The sequence below is a fragment of the Symphalangus syndactylus genome, chromosome 14 (genome assembly GCF_028878055.3).
Source record: "Symphalangus syndactylus isolate Jambi chromosome 14, NHGRI_mSymSyn1-v2.1_pri, whole genome shotgun sequence".
Classification (NCBI taxonomy): domain Eukaryota; kingdom Metazoa; phylum Chordata; class Mammalia; order Primates; family Hylobatidae; genus Symphalangus; species Symphalangus syndactylus.
In genome coordinates this window covers 11,465,451-11,479,454 of record NC_072436.2, presented here as the reverse complement: position 1 = coordinate 11,479,454, position 14,004 = coordinate 11,465,451, and positions in this window count along the sequence as shown.

Sequence of the window (14,004 nt, the reverse complement as noted above, 5' to 3'; positions counted from 1 at the left end):
CAACAAGCTGAGGCTCCTCTCAGACTTATAAGTCTATGGCCAGTGGCATCTGGCTGCCTGCCCTCCCTGCCTCCCCCAGGGTCCTCTCAGAGGGTCCTGGGCTTTCTGATGGCCCAAAGGGGCCTCCGGTGCTCACTCCAACCATCCATCCCTTTTAGCTTCATCATCCTCGTTCAAGCAGTGTTCCTTCCCTATCAGGCCTGGTGGCTGTTGCTTGGGGCTCTCCAAGCCGAGGGGTGGCCCTGGGCCAGTGGGTTGGAAGACAGGGTGACCAGAGAAAAGGGAAGCCTGAGGGGGCTGAGCATTGGTCTGAACTGTGGGTACACTGCCTGGATGCCATAGGAGAGGCGTGTGTGGGGTGTGGAGGGCCGCCGCAGCCCCCAGGCACTACCTGTGAAGCTCCGGCTTCTTCCTCCATCCTCCTCCCCTTTCCCTTCCAGCCCCTTTTCCAAGAACCTTACTACACACCTGCACCTGTGCCCTCCCCTCCCAGCCCTCCCACAGCTGCTGTGTCACGCCCATGCTCTGCACTTGCCTCACCAGCAATCTGCTCCCTTTTCTCTCTCCTGTTTTCTCTCTGCTTTCTCTCCACATGCAGCTGATCGGATCAGGCACGTCCATCCCGTCCTGACAGCCCCAGGCCCCCCTTCGACCTCTAAACAGATCCCTCCTCTTCTCAGAGACCTCCCTTTCTGAGCCTGCCTGGGCGGGTGCTCTGTGACTTGACAGTGGCTCTCCAGCCCCAAAGCCAGCCCCCTTCATCTGTGACTTGGTCTGTTGCAGTGGTGAGCTGACACATCCAGGTATGACCCTTGCTGAAAACTTGCCCCCCTCTGTGGTATGCCCCTGCCCTGTTCTATAAATAGCTATATATACATATATATGTATATATATATGTGTGTATATATGTATATATATATGTGTATATATGTATATATGTATGTATATATGTATATATGTATGTATATATGTATATATATGTATGTATATATGTATATATGCACCTACACATGGCTGACCGCCTCGCCTCTAGCACTAGGAATAAGTCCCCGTGCTGTCCTTTTGGAGTCTTGTGGCTCAACAAGAGAAAGCTGTCCCCTGACATCGCCCCTCCAAAGTGTGTCACCTCCAATGAGCCTCCCTGTCATGCCCGGCCTATGGACAGCCAGCCCCCACCATCCCTCCCACCCTCCACCAAGCACGGGGGTGCTGTGCAGGCAGCTGTGTGGCCTGACAGTCACTAGCAGTCCTGCTGTCCCTCGGCTGAGAATCAAACCCATTTCCGGATGACGGAGAATGTGTCCTCTGCTGGCTGCGTTCTCTGTGGAGCTCAGGGGAGGGAAAAGGCTAAGCCATTGCTCGGGTGCTGTTGGGAGCAAGTGAAAAGGCCACACATCCTTTCCAAGGGACACTTTTCCTGGAAAGTCCCTGGAGCTTAGCTGGCTTTTATCCTGTGAAGCCGGCTCCGTCCACTAGGGGGCAGGGTCATGATCTCAGCCTGGAGGGAGACTGAGGGGCCGCCGGCATTCCGGGGGGACAGACAGAACAGGCCACCATGTGCACTGGAGGGACAGACAGAAAAGGCCACCCGGTGCAGACAGGAGAGGGAGGCGAGGGGACGGAAGGGAAGACACCTGGGGTGGATGGAAGTCAGTGCCCTTTGGTGCTGGTATCTGTCTTCCCAGCCACTGCTAGATCAGGCTTCTGAGCCTGTTGGCTGTCAGGGCCAGACTGTGCCCCATAGGTGCCATGACAGTCCCCGTGAAATCCACCAGGTGTCACCAGGCAGCATACAGGTAACAGGCCTGGAAGATCCCCAACAGCCCAGCTGGACATGCTCAGACACTCTGGGGCTCCTCACTCAGCGGGACAAACTCCAGGACCCAGTGAAGGAAACGGGAACACACCAGGCTGAGCAGTATGGCTAAATCCATTTATTCCAAAATGAAAAGCAAAATAAACGGGACTCGCATCACCAAAGGAGCCACGACCCCATCCCCGCCTCCTTCCTCTGTCCTATGCTAGCAATAAATACGTTTCCCAGATGCAAATAATTATTAGAACCTCCTCCCCATATGCCAGCTCTAACCTCCACTAGGTAGGATACAGGGACGGCCCCAGCCCCTAGAATATACAAAATGTTACACAGATACAATATATGCACTGGGGAAGGGGGGGTCACCCCAGCAGCCCGTGCCCTCGCCTGGTCTACTGTTAGCCCCACTGTCCTGCCTCAGCTGCCTCTCTGAATAAGAAGATGGAAGCCCCCCTGAGGGAAAAGTTGCTTTGGTGAGAGTAAGGCCATCAGACCTCCTCCAAACAAACCAACTCCACCAACCTCTGGCTCTTAAATAACAAACATCATCATCCAGAAATTTAAGGACTCAGCCCTGGTCAAGGTGGCAAAGGGTCTGTCTCCCCCCATTAGACAGGGGTCTTGTCTTGCTACCCTAATGGTAAAGGGATGACTGGGAAGGGGTGGTAGGGACACGGTGTGGGTGGAGACTCCAGACCCACTGGCTTATGGTGACACGGGCCTGCTTTTATTTATTTTTATTTCTATCCCGTGACTTTATTTTTAATCCCATAACTTCTTTTTCATAACTTTTCAAATAACTTTTCATACAAGTTTTTTCTCCTTTTTTTGACACACTTCTCCACATTTTTTATCCCATAACTCTTTCATCTCATAACTTTGTTTGCTGTCTTAATAAACACACTTATATAGTTGCAATTTTGTAAAAATAAAAACATTATCTCATGCCAAGCATGCCCATTATTTGCACGCTATAGTATTTAATACTATAGTTTTCAAGACACACAGAATTTTAAGGCAAAAACAGCACTTTGCAACAATTTAATAATTTATTACACTACAGTAACATCACAGCAGTCAACAATGCCACTTTAGGCAAAAGTCAGTATTTCCATTATACATTCTGTTTGTAAGAATTCATAAATAGGTAGAAGTCATTCTAAGAAAACTTGGCAAATAAAGCTTTGGACTGGAATTGGCATTTCTTTCTCTACTTTTCCTTCCCCTGGTTTCTTTCTTTTAAACTACAGCATTCATATTTAAAATGTTTTAACTTATTTCAAAACATTAAGATAGCAGTTACATTTTTGAATAGTTATATTATTTTAAAATGACTAAGATAAAGTTTTAGAGAAATTATATTATGGATAGGGCTGATATACATTTTCACATTTTCAAAAAATTAGCTTTGGTTTTAGAACTGATTTCTTTCATTTCGAGAAAACCTATCATGTTTAATCAAATACTTTGAAAATAATCATCATATATTGCAGTCTTTAGATAGGTATTTTGATTCTTTACTTCCTACAGAAATTCACATTTATTCAGTTGAACTCACATTTTAAAATTCTGTTTCTGATGAACTCTAACCTTCTGATGTTGCCTTCTAAGCAAATCGAAAGCTGCCTGATACTGAATGAGGAAGAAAACAAATACTTGGCTGAATGAGGTATTGCAAAAGACTGCATGCACTTTGAAGAAAGACTTAAGTTATTGTCACACGATTTCCATTCTTTTTAGCTTTTTCTTAAACATATGACAAAATAACTACACAAAGAGTGGTATTTGAATTAATATAGTACATTTATTTTTCAGACTGACATTGAGCTTAAATATGCCCGTATGTGATTTAATCCATAGGTACCTGATGAACACATTATTGTCAGATCGGTTACAGATGCTAAATGCTATCTGAAGGTCATTCCTGGTCATTTATATGTGTCAGGGTAAAAGTGAAGTGATTTGAACTATAAAAATACCTTTGAAATAATTTATCAGTGTATTAGGTAAACCCAGTTTCAGAATGATAAAGAAAAACTGTGAGACCAAATAATGTGGCTAATTAACAGTGCTAGGATTTCTAGCCCGAGGGTTTAAAATGGACTTAAAGTAACTATCTTTAAACTGAACTCAAAGAATGCAAAAGCGGCAAGTTCAGAAAGTAAAAGGCAAGAACAGGACCTTAAGTCCATTTTAAACCCTTGGGCTGGAAATCCTACCACTGTTAATTAGCCACATTATTTGGTCTCACAGTTTTTCTTTATCATTCTGAAACTGAGTTTATCTAATACATTGATAAATTCATACAATTTGGAAGAGTCAGTTGAAGTCACAAGGGCTCGATATTTGCACTCTTTCAGTGAATGCAGGCAATTTTCTTATTCAATCTGTAAAATCATATTATTGATCGCCTATTAATGTCATATTTATAAAAGTATCATGAGGATGCCAAATGCTAAAAATGGAGATGGTCTAGTAACTAGAAATGCCCACCCCAGGGAGCGCAGATACATCTCTCCCTACATGCTAATGATATGATGTATTTTGGAATACAGACATTAGAACTTCGTGAAGTTTTAGCTGTTGATTCTTTCCCAAGCATCATCCAGTTAATGATTTAGGCAACATATGACTGAAATAATTCATTGATCAGGCACATTAACATAAATGTTACACAAAGTACGCCTCTAACTGAAACCGAGAGGTATAAAAATATATTTCACTCTTCGTAAAGAACTTTGTGAGGAAATATAACTCTGTGATTGTATAGACACTTTTCCTCATAACACTTTGACATTCACAAACAGTAGATTGCGCTGCAGTTTGTAACCATTTTAAGTTGCATCAACTTCTCCTTGATTTTCAAATGTAGTATACTACTGTCTACTAAAACTCCTTTTCGTTTCAACTAAGCACTCTCACATATATTAGTTTATAGTAATGTTTCTTATTATTTTTAAAGTGTTTTCCATTCAAGGAAAAGAAGTAAATTCCTATGTCAGATGGTTGAAGACTAGGTATTAGCCAGAGAGGTCTAGATGGTAAAATCCATCTTCCAGCCTCAAATAAGCTCCGTGAACATAGAGCAATGCCAGGTATCGCACACCTTTCCTTCACTAGAATTCATTCTTGACTAGAGCCTGTATGCCTGTTCCAGGGACATTTAAACTCTTAAAGGATCTCTTCTGATCTTTACTAAATACATTAAGAAGAATGCCCGCCAGTGCCCTTTTGTGTACTGGGCCATGTAGTCATGTGATTAAAACAGGGAACATGAACTCTGACTTTCAAATGTATTGTAGACATAAATGCTCTCAGCTAGAAAAGGTTTTCCACATCCACAGTCATGAGGGGAGCCTTTCACTCCTCAGAAATAATCCCTTTTTAGGTCGTCAAAAAAGAGTACAACGGCCACAGCTCAAGATGGCTCAAGGTTGGCTGAAGGAGAAGCGCACAGGGCTTGGTGGAGACACAGATCCTTCCTGTTCTTTGGACGACACGGCTTCCCAGACCTCACACCGTGCTTAGAACATAGTAGGTGCTCAGTAAGCGTTTGCTGACTATATGAATAGACAGATGCATGGAATGATGAGAAAACAGGCTCAAGAGAATGAAGGAGGTGGTAAAAGTTTTGAAAAAATATTCAATGGTGGAAAAGACTCGGGTCCAAAGCCGAGACAAACATGCCTTCCCAAACCTTACCTCAGTGGGGAGGTGGTGCCCTCCGTGCCAGCCACAAAAGACTGAGGGCATCTGGGCCTACTGAGGCCACAATAGTGGGGCAGGGTGTGTCAGATGAGCCAGGGCTCAGCCTTCCTGGGCCCTCTGGAGTTCCCCATCCTGGGGCAGTGATGATCCCTCCCTTCTGTGATTCGGATCTTTATTTGTTGGGGTTCACTGGGGTTAATTATTGTTGTGGTTGGGTAGGGTGATGGGAAGGGCCCCACCCTGGCCCAGGGCCTGGAGGGGAATCCCAAGAGTCAGATGAGTCTGGAGACCTGGAGGGCTGGTACCAGGGCTCAGGGATAGCACTGGATGGCTTAAGAAGGCATCTTCTGCCAGCAATTTAACTGTCTCTATGCCCTGAGCCTGGGTGGGTGAGTCTTTAACCCTTCCTTGTACCTCTTCCATTCATGCCAGCCTCCCAATAATCAAAGCCTGAGTGAGGCCCAGCTCCATAAAGCAAATGGCATTATTCACAGGGGTGGGGCTGGGCAAGCTGCAGGAGAAGTGGCCTGGTCTGTGGCTCAGATCCCAGCCAGCTGGGGGTGGGACTGGCACCCTGAGATACCCTGGCTCCAGCAGGGCAGGGCCACATCTGCAGCATCTCAGCATCAGCCACACCGCTCAGAACCTTACCCTTGGCCTTCTGCAGCTATCCCAAAGCCTGCAACTGGTGCTCCCAGGTGGCTGCTTTCCTGTGGGGACGAAGCCAGGTTAGTGATGGCCCAGAGAGGCAGGGTAGGGGAGGGACGGGAGGGAGGGAGAGAGCCAGCCTCTAGCTGGCAGGGGCTCTGCTGAGGCTCCAAGGGCTGTCGGCCTCTCCTCACCTTGCAAGAAGGGAAACTGAGGACTGAGCCCCAGGGTTACTCTCTAAGCGGCATAGCAAGTTAGGTCCTTGGCAACCCAGAGCTGGGGCTGTGAGCAGCGCAGACACTGTTCCACCTGGTCTCTCCTCTGCGTCAGATCAGCACCACAGTCCCTTAAGTGAGTGGCTCTGGGGTGTAGATCAGCCTAAAGGATGTGTGTTGGGCCTGGTGGGACCAGTGCCAGAGCTGGGAGGGGAGTGAGGGCTGTGATTCCTGCACAGTGCGGAGGCACCCAAAACAGAGTCTAGAGCAGGACTCTGGATCAGACATGCCCAGGTTCTAGTTCTTGCCTTGTGACCTTAGGCGAGTTGTTTAACTTCGCTGAGCCTCGGCTGTCTGAGAGGGTGACTGGAGTGGATGAGGGTGATGCCACCCACCTCACTGGATCTCTGGGGAAAGCAATGACATCATTTCTGTACCGTGGATATCATGGGCCACAGCAGGGCATGTGCTCATGGTGGATGTCGCTACCACAAACACCTTTCCTTGTGTTATCGTAAATGTAACATGATTGTGATACTGAGTTGTTTAATTTAAATCTAGCATATATTGCTACTGATAATAACGATGAAAAATGGTTTTGGTTTCCAGCAGGAAAGGAGCCTGAACAGGCACACGCTCTATTTCCTCTCCTCTTCGCCCATGTCTTCCCTCGAGGGCTGAGGGCCAGGGGAGTGGTGTCCCCTCCTAGCCCCACTCTGTAATACTGAACAGGCTGTGCAAAGGCTGTGGTGGGCACGGAAAGGGGGGGTTGGGGGCAACCCAGCCTGTCAGTTCTCTCTGACACCAGCTCAGGGCTGCCCAGGCCCGGCTGATGCCCACTGAGCCCTCCCTATCCCCAGATTCCCATCTGCCAGGTCCCTGGGCTGCTCCTCCACCTGCTGGGCATTGAGCCCTGAGCTAAGTGCTTTACATTCATGCTCACAACTGGCCTACAATGGGCGGGGGGGGGGTGGCGTTCAATCATCCCCACTGCCAGATGGAAACACTGAGGCTTGGAAAGCTGAGCTGGCCTTTCTAGGAAGTAGCAGAGCTATGCACTCAAACTGGACACCCCTGCCCAGGAGGAGAGCCCACCCAGGCCCCTCAGCACCCTAGGTGCCCCAAGAGGTAGACTTGCCTCCGCCCCATCCCATCAGTTCTTCTCCCACTACAGCCCACCCTATCCCCCAGGGCTGGGACCCCCAACAAGCCAGTCACCCAGAGAGAGGGTGGGGGAATCTCTCTGTAGAAACCCCCAGTTCAGGGTGAGGGTGGGGTGAGGGAAGGTGGGGTGTCCAGGAGCTTCAATCTTCCTGTCTGAAAGAATCGGGGCCCTAAAAATAGATACCAGGGAAGAGGAGGAGTCTAAAAATAGACTCCAGCTGGGCGAGGGGGCTCACGCCTGTAATCCCTGCACTTTGGGAGGCCCAGGTGGGCAGATCACCTGAGGTCGGGAGTTGGAGGCCAGCCTGACCTACACGGAGAAACCCCATCTCTACTAAAAATGCAAAATTAGCCGGGCTTGGTGGCACATGCCTGTAATCCCAGCTACTTGGGAAGGCTGAGGCAGGAGAATCGCTTGAACCTTGGAGGTGGAGGTTGCGGTGAGCCAAGATCGCACCATTGCACTCCAGCCTGGGCAACAAGAGCAAAACTCCATCTCAAAAAAAAATTAAAACATAAAAATAGACTCCACCTGAAAGCGATGGAGCCCTCTGTGGGCGCGCACCCACACACACATGCACACACACACACACACACACACATCCCTCTCTTCTGGGAAACTTGGAGGCACTGAATCAAAGAAAAATGAGCAAAATCACAGACACACACTCAGCTCACAAATAAACACCACCAGCCGGCGCGGTGGTTCACGCCTGTAATCCCTGTGCTTTGGGAAGCCGAGGTAGGTGGATTGCTTGAGGTCAGGAGTTAGAGACCAGCCTGACCAACATGGTGAAACCTCATCTCTGTTAAAAAATACAAAAAGTTAGCCGGGCATGGTGGCGGGCACCTGTAATCCCAGCTACTCGGGAGGCTGAGGCAGGAGAATCACTTGAACCTGGGAGGTGGAGGTTGCAGTGAGCCGAGATGGCAGCACTGCATTCCAGCCTGGTTGACAGAGCCAGACTTTGTCTCAAAATAAAAAGTAAACACAACCTCCAGGAAAGCTCTGACCCACTACACCCACCCCATGCTCACAGAGATGCGCGTGTCCTCACCCACGCCACACACACACACACACACACAGGCTGCACAGGCACACATGTGCACACACAAGCATACAGATGCAGTGGTGTATCCAGAGGAGGGAGGCACCCAGGGACAGAGGGAGAGGAGAGGCAGTGAGTCCTGCCCGTTTCCCACCCCACCTCCCCATGTCCCACCAGTTGAGCCCGTGTTCCTGGCCTGTTCCTGGCAGCCCCTGTGCCAGGTGGGAGCCTGCAGGATGGTTTAGTGAATGAGGTGGAAGAAGGCTGGGGCTGCTGTGGAAAGAGCCAGAGTTTAAGGTTCAAATCCCACAGCTCCAACATTCTGCACTCCAAGGTTCAGAGAAATGAGTTAACCTGCCTGAGTACAGTTTCCTTATCAGAGAGGCAGGTCAATGAAACCGCTCTCATGCGTTTCCCGTATCTGGTATGTAGAAGGTGCTAGATACACGTTTTGAGAAGGCATCTAGCAGCCTGAAGCAATGTAAACGGACCAGACTATAGATCCCCGCTGATGAACTTCCTAGCAGGTCATTTGCCATCCCCCACCTGAACCTCAGTTGCCGCATGTATAAAATGGGACTAGTCAATATTGCCTTCTGCCTGGTCTATCTCAGACGACTGTTGTGAGTCTCGAAAAAATGACACTGTGAGGGGTGGTTTTGTCCTGTGGGGGAGAGAGAGCCCCTTGGGGCAGTGACGTTGGGGGCCAGGGAATCACTGGCAGCTACCGTTTCCCCATTCTCTCTCCTCCATGAGAACACCCCTCCCCCACTCGCCAAGGCACCTGCCAGTTATTGTTTGGGGTCCAGTGGAGAAACTGCCCCAGGATGTGCATTTCCAGAGCAGGGAAAGGCTCCAGCCAGAGTGGTGTTGGGGGCCAGGGGTGGGGGATGCATTTTCATATGGGGGTTGGAAGGACTGCTCCCTGGAACTGCCTAGGACCCACCTGCTGAGCAGCTCGGCCAACCACAAATGCAAGGAACACCCCATGGCCAGTCTCAGACCAACAACAACCATGACCACTATTAACTGGTGCATGCTAAATACCAGGGAGTGTGCTGAGTGCTTTCTATGCATCATCATTTCACCCTCCTAATAACCTATGGGGTTAATGCTATTATTATAATACCTATTTTTACATATGATGAAACGGACTCAGAGAGGCTGGGTAACTTACCCAAGGCCACAGAGCTGGAAAGGAGTGGAGCCAGTTTTGCTGCCCAAATCTGGCTGTCCCCTGAGTCCTTGCCACCTCCCATACAACCTGGGCCAATCTCAGAGAAGGTCACAGACATAGCACACACTGGAGGGACAGGGGTGCCATGCTGTTGAGGACTGGTCATAACATGGGGACAGAAGGCAGCGGGCACCATCAGAAGACCTAATGCTGCCTTGCCCACTTGGCGACTCAGTGACCTTTGGCCAGCCCCTTCCCCCCTGGGCCTCAGTCACCTCATCTGTAAAATGAGAGGGTTGGGCCACGTCCCCTGGAGGCCCTCTCTGCCTCTGATTCACTCCACCACCCCCACCTCCAGCAAGTCAGTCATCTCACATAGGATGTGTCCATTTCACAGCTGTCTAACCAAGGCTTCTTAACCGATGAGGTTCCCGCACCTCTCCATGAGCTAGCTGGGGTATGAGCAAAATTGCACATGAGTGTGTGTGCACAATTTGCATTTTTCTAGGAAAAGCGTCCATATTTTCACCAGAGTCTAATCCCAAAAGGCTGAGAACCATTAATTATTCTAAACTTTCAAAGTTTCCCTCATCTTTTTATTTTATTTATTTTTTTTTTTTGTTTCTTTTTGAGACTTGAGTCTTGCTCTACCATCCAGGCTGGAGTGCAGTGGCACAATCTCGGCTCACTGCAGCCTCTGCCTCCCAGGTTTATGCGATTCTCATTCCTCAGCCTTCCGAGTGGCTGGGATTACAGGCGCCTGCCACCACACTCGGCTAATTTTTGTATTTTTAGTAGAGACAGAGTTTCACCATGTTGGTCAGGCTGGTCTTGAACTCCTGACCTCAAGTGATCCACCTGCCTTGGCCTCCCAAAGTGTTAGGATTACAGGCATGAGCCACCATGCCTGGCTTTTTTTTTTTTTTTTTTTTGAGACATGGTTTCTGTCATCCAGATTGGAGTGCAATGGTGAGATCATAGCTCATTGCAGACTTGACGTCCCCAGCTCAAGCAATCCTCCCACCTCAGCCTCTTGAGTAGCTGGTGTGTTTGGAATTGGTCGGTTCTTGGTCTCACTGACTTCAAGAATGAAGCCGCGGACCCTCACGGTGAGTGTTACAGTTCTTAAAGGCAGCGTCCCAGAGTTTGTTCCTTCTGATGCTTGGATGTGTTTGGAGTGTCTTCCTTCTGGTGGGTTTGTGGTCTCACTGGCTTCAGGAGTGAAGCTGCAGACCTTCACGGTGAGTGTTACAGCTCTTAAGGTAGCATGTCCGGAGTTGTTCATTCCTCTCGGTGGGTTCATGGTCTCGCTGGCCTCAGGAGAGAAGCTACAGACTTTTGCAGTGAGTGTTAACAGCTCATAAAGGCAGAGCGGACCCAAAGAGTGAGCAGCAGCAAGAGTTATTACAAAGAGCGAAAGAACAAAGCTTCCACGGTGTGGAAAGGGACCCAAATGGGTTGCCACTGCTGGCTTGGCAGCCTGCTTTTATTCCTTTATCTGGCCCCACCCACATCCTGCTGATTGGTCCATTTTACAGAGAGCTGATTGGTCTGTTTTACAGAGAGCTGATTGGTCCATTTTGACAGGGTGCTGATTGGTGCATTTACAATCCCTGAGCTAGACACAAAAGTTCTCCAAGTCCCCACTAGATTAGCTACACACAGCACTGATTGGTGCATTTACAAACCTTGAGCTAGACACAGAGTGCTGATTGGTGTATTTACAATCCCTTAGCTAGACATGAAGATTCTCCAAGTCCCCACTAGATTAACCAGATACAGAGTGCTGATTGGTGTGTTTACAAACCTTGAGCTAGACACAGAGTGCTGATTGGTGCATCTACAATCCCTTAGCTAGACATAAAGGTTCTCCAAGTCCCCACCAGATTAGCCAGATACAGAGTGCTGATTGGTGCATTCACAAACCTTGAGTTAGACATAGAGTGCTGATTGGTGCATTCACAAACCTTGAGCTAGACACAGAGTGCTGATTGGTGTATCTACAATCCCTTAGCTAGACATAAAGGTTCTCCAAGTCCCCACTAGACTCAGGAGCCCAGCTGGCTTCACCTAGTGGATCCTGCACTGGGGCCACAGGCAGAGCTGTCTGCCAGTCCCACGCAATGCGCCCACACTCCTCAGCCCTTGGGTGGTCAATGGGACCAGGCGCCATGGACCAGCGGACAGCGGTCATCGGGGAGGCTTGGGCTGCACAGGAGCCCATGGCAGAGGGGAGGCTCAGGCATAATGGGCTGCAGGTCCCGGGCCCTGCCCCACAGGGAGGCAGCTGAGGCCCAGTGAGAATTTGAGCGCAGCGCTGGCGGGCCGGCACTGCTGGGGGACTCGGCACACCCTCCGCAGCTGCTGGCCTGGGTGCTAAGCCCCTCACTGCCCGGGACCTGGCGGCGCCAGTGGCCGCTCTGAGTGCGGGGCCTGCCAAGCCCACACCCACCCAGAACTCGCGCTGGCCCATAAGTGCCGGTTCCTGCCTGCGCCTCTCCCTCCACACCTCCCCACAAGCTGAGGGAGCCGGCTCCAGCCTTGGCCAGTCCAGAAAGGGGCTCCCACAGTGCAGTGGTGGGCTGAAGGGCTCCTCAAGTGTGGCCAGAGTGGGCACCAAAGCCGAGGAGGCACCAAGAGCAAGCAAGGGCTGCCAGCATGCTGTCACCTCTCAATCCCCCCTCTAAACAGGACACCCCAACTGCTGTTGGGAATTTGGCCGATGACCGCTGTAGCTACTTCCTGCTGGATAGGGGTGATTAAGGGGCCCTGTAGCTGTAGTGTCCTCCAGAGGGGAGCTCTCTAGGCCAGTAAAAGTGCCAGCGGGTCAGTCCAGGGGTCCTCAGTAGAAGTTGTTAGTTGAACTCATTTGGGGTTCCATTTGTAAGACCATCTATAGCTTGATGGCCTCGATTCTAGAGGAAACAAATTTGACAAGAAGGTTAAAAATACAGGGCCCAAAGGCAAGTAACAGCAAGATGGCTGCCATGGGACCTAGAAAGGGGAGAAGCCATGTTGCCCAACTCCAGGGGTTGGTATAAGAATTTGAAAGGCATTGCCTGATTTCAGAAGCCTTTTCCTGTAAATGCCAGGTGGCATCTCATACTATCCCTGACTGGTTAGTGTAAAAACAACACTCTTCCCCTAAGAACGTACAGAGTCCTACTTTCTCAGCAGTGAGGAGGTCTAGGCCTTGGCGGTTTTGGAGAGTCACTGCTGCCAAAGAGTCTATTTGGGATTGTAGAGTAAGAATAGATTTCGTTATTTCTTGCAAACTGTCTGAGAAGTCCTTTGAGAGTGTGTGGTAGTAGGATAATGAAGTAGATAAACCAGCTATTCCAGTTCCTGTAGCAGTAGCCATTCCTAACCCTATAAGTAGGGGTATTAGTTGTATGGCTCTGCACTGACGGACTTGAGCTTTGAGGGGTACTGATAAGAGTCTGATTTCCTGGGGCAATGTTAATGTTGGGACTTAGAAAGACTAAGGTGCTGGTGCTGGTCCAGTTAGTGGGGAGGCAGATATAAGTCGATGTTCCACATAAGAATATGCCTGGCTGGGTAGACAGAACTTCACCTGGCTTTTAAAGGAATAGGGTACACTGTTTTTTCTTTACTATTTTTATCTACCTCTTTCTCTCTTTGACTCCTTCTTTGTCTCTCTCTTTCTCTCTTTCTCTCTGACTCCCCCTTTGTCTCTTCCTCTCTTTCCTTCTTTTTGTCCCTGCTTCTTCCTCTCTCTTTCTCTGACTTCCTGTCTCCTTCTTTCCTTTGACTGCTTCTCTTTTTCTCTCTGTTTCTTCCTCTCTCTCTTTCTTTGACTTCCTGTCTCTTTCTCTCTTTCCTTTCTGCTGCCTCTGCCAGCTGCTTATGCTGCTGTTCTCCCCTCTCCTCCGGACACGCTGCCTTTAAGAACTGTAACACTCACCATGAGGGTCCATGGCTTCATTCTTGAAGTCAGTGAGACCAAGAACCCACAAGTTCCTGGCACATTTTGGCAACCTCAAAGGGACTATCACCTATTGCCAAGTGGTGAGACCACTGCCTATCACTGAGCAAAGGGACTATCACCTATCGCCAAGCAGTGAGTACCATCCGACCCCTTTCATTTGCTATTCTGTCCTATTTTTCCTTAGAATTTGGGGGCTAAATACCGGGCACCTATCGGCCAGTTAAAAGCCACTAGCATGGCTACCAGACTAAAGACATGGGTGTCAGGCTTTCTGGGAA